Source organism: Triticum urartu, chromosome 5A (genome assembly GCF_056163025.1).
Source record: "Triticum urartu cultivar PI428250 chromosome 5A, HENAU_Tu73, whole genome shotgun sequence".
Lineage (NCBI taxonomy): Eukaryota > Viridiplantae > Streptophyta > Magnoliopsida > Poales > Poaceae > Triticum > Triticum urartu.
The window spans coordinates 441,469,717-441,473,358 of NC_141877.1; positions in this window are offsets into that span (position 1 = coordinate 441,469,717).

A 3,642-nucleotide genomic window follows, 5' to 3' on the forward strand; every position below is an offset into this window, starting at 1 on the left:
TACCTATAAATATGTGCACCCCGTTCATTTTCACGGACGAAACCCTAGTGTCTTCCTCCTCGCGCCGCCGGACATGTCCAACCGCGCCGGACATGTCCACCGGACACCTCACCCCGGCCAATCGCCCGCCGTCACGTCAGCTCCACCGCCGCCTCACCCAATCGGCGTGCGCCACCTCGCCGGTCGCCTCCCTCTCCACCGCGCGGCCCACGGGGCCCAGATCTGGCCCGCACGAGCCCGGTCGCCGCCGCCGCCCGCAGGCGTCTGCCCGCACCCGCCGCCTCGCCTCTCTCCGGCGCGCTCCTCCGCCACCGCGCCATTGCAGCTCCGCCCCAGCACCACTCCTCGCCGCCGGCCGCCGCACCGGCGCGCCTGCCCGCCGTCTCGCCGTTGCGCTCGCCGCCGGCCGTGCCCCGCCCGCGCTTTTCCGGCCACCGCCTCCGCCACTGCCCTGCCGGACCTTCCCCGTCGTCCGGCCATTGCCTCGCCTCCCTCCGGCGCCGCCCCGCTGCTACATCGCCGGCATTCGAGCTCGCCGGAGCTCCGCTCCGGCCGGATCCGAGGAAGGTGGATCAGATCCACCACTCCTTTCAACCAAACGCGCCCCTCCGTCCCGAATCGCGTCGTCCCGCACCGCGGCATCCCGCGTTGACTTTCCGCGAGGTCCAAATTTTCCCTAAGTCATTTTATCCCAGTAATTTTTAGGCATTTTCATCATGGTATAACTCTGCATCTGTAGCTCCGATTCATGCGTGTAGCATATCAAAATGTTCGCCTCGACGAGTACATCATTTCATCTAATTGCATCATTTTCATTTGAGCTCATCTTGATGCCCGAAATGTTGTTGGAAGAGGGCTATGTGATGATTATGTCAGATTTGTTTCAGCAAATGGCCTTTTGTCATTTTTTCCATGATTAATGTGTGCATGCTATGATCCTGAGCTCTACATGTATTTTGTAGAATGTCATGCTATCTTTACAGGGGTGTATGCCATGTATTTTTGTGATCTTGGTGGTGACTAGCACAAGCATGCAAAGTAGCTTACTCAATGATGCTGATTTCAGGGACTTAGAATTTCACCAAGTCCTTGTCCTATTTTTGTTGTTATGCCATATGTTCTTGTTTCCTAGTGATCCGTGCCTCTTTTGAGGATGATCAGTAATTTTGTTTTGTTAATATTGTGGTGCTCTGTCCATCCATGTCTTTGGTTGAAATTATGGGGCACCCTAGCTTGAGTCAATCGAGCTCTACTTTTGCTATAAAATGTTCCTGGCAGATTGTTGACATGTTTAGCAATTTTGCCAAGCTTGTTGTTGTTGATCCGTGCATGCTATGTTATTGTTCTTGCCATTTCTAGCTTCTATGCCATGTCTTCTTGATCGGTGTATGCTTAGTTTGTCATGCAGTGCTTTGTAGTGAGTGCATCGAGCTCGTAAACATGCCTACCTGTTAACTGTTTTGCCATGCTCCAGTTTTTCACTAAGTCTGAATCTGTTTATGTTTTTGCTATGTTCACATGCTTGCAATTGTATTTTCTGATCCCTTTTGGCTCATGGTCACTAAGGGACTTTTGTTATGTGCTTTGAGTAGATCATGTCATGCCTTGCTTTGCCATGATATGTTCCTGTAGCATGTAGTTTTCATGCTCTAAAGTTTGCTTCCTGATGATAAATTCCTGGATTGTTGTTATTTCACTAAGTCTGAAACCTGTTATCATTTGCACTTTCACCATGCTTGTTTGAACCTGTTAATGAGTGAATTAGCCGTAGCTCAGTGTTCATATTTTGTCAAGTATCATGAGTGAATCTCTGCCATGTATTTTGTTGCTATGATTGAGTGGTGTAGCATATTAATCTTGATGCACTTAGTAGGCTACTTGTTGTTTATCGCAGACCGGTGCCATATTTGTTTTGCTTGCCATTTCCAAACCGTTCATCCGATTCCGGTGATCTTTATATCGATTTCAACCGAAATCAACTCACCTTTCCAGTGGCACTCTTGGTTTTCCAAGTTGAGGCAAGGTTCAATAATTCCTTTCCAAATCATGCATAATCATCTCATACCGCATCCCGCATATCATACACGTTCATGTGTTGGTTGTTTACTATGTTGTGTGCTTCTTTCCGGTGTTGCTTCTTCGGGTTGGTCCCGATAACGTCGCATTTGTGAGGGCCCGTTCGACTATGTCCGTTTGTCTTCTTCATGGACTCGTTCTTCTTCCTTGCGGGATTTCAGGCAAGATGACCATACCCTCGAAATCACTTCTATCTTTGCTTGCTAGTTGCTCGCTCTTTTGCTATGCCTATGCTGCGATACCTACCACTTGCTTATCATGCCTCCCATATTGTTAAACCAAGCCTCTAACCCACCTTGTCCTAGCAAACCGTTGTTTGGCTATGTTACCGCTTTGCTCAGCCCCTCTTATAGCGTTGTTAGTTGCAGGTGAAGATTGGAGCTTGTTCCATGTTTGGAACATGGTTATTTTGTTGGGATATCACAATATCTCTTATTTAATTAAAGCATCTATATACTTGGTAAAGGGTGGAAGGCTCGGCCTTATGCCTGGTGTTTTGTTCCACTCTTGCCGCCCTAGTTCCCGTCATATCGGTATTATGTTCCCGGATTTTGCGTTCCTTACACGGTTGGGTTATAATGGGAACCCCTTGACAGTTCGCCTTAAATAAAACTCCTCCAGCAAGGCCCAACATTGGTTTTACCATTCGCCACCTAGCCTTTTCCCTTGGGAGTCGCACATCCCGAGGGTCATCTTTATTTTAACCACCCCCCGGGCCAGTGCTTGTCTAAGTGTTGGTCCAAACTGAGCGATGTTCGGAGCTACCAGGGGCAACTCTGGGCTGGCCCACCCGACGTCTTGCTCATCCGGTGTGCCCTGAGAACGAGATATGTGCAGCTCCTATCGGGATTTGTCGGCACATCTGGGTGGTCTTGCTAGACTTGTTTTACCATTGTCGAGGATGTCTTGTAACCGGGATGCCGAGTCTGATCGGATTGTCTTGGGAGAAGGAATATCCTTCGTTGACCGTGCGAGCTTGTGATGGGCTAAGTTGGGACACCCCTGCAGGGATTTGAACTTTCAAAAGCCGTGCCCGCGGTTATGGGCAGATGGGAATTTATTAATGTCCGGTTGTAGAAAACCTGAAGTTGACCTTAATTAAAATGCACCAACCGCGTGTGTAACCGTGATGGTCTCTTCTCGGCGGAGTCCGGGAAGTGAACACGGTGTTGGAGTAATGCTTGACGTAGGTTGTTCTAGGATCACTTCTTGATCATAGTTGTTCGACCGTGCTTTTGCCTTCTCTTCTCGCTCTAATTTGCGTATGTTTAGCCACCATATATGCTAGTCGCTTGCTGCAGCTCCACCTCACACCTTTTACCCTTCCTATAAGCTTAAATAGTCTTGATCGCGTGGATGTGAGATTGCTGAGTCCCCGTGACTCACAGATAGTCCCAAAACCAGTTTGTAGGTGCCGATGAAACCGTGCAGGTGACGCAACCAAGCTCAAGGAGGAGCTCATTGAAGATCGTGTCCGTTATGCTGTTCCGTTTCAGTCGATCAGTTGTGGATCCCAGTCGGGACGATCGGGGATCTGTGTAGCATTTGGGGTAGTCTTCTTTTATT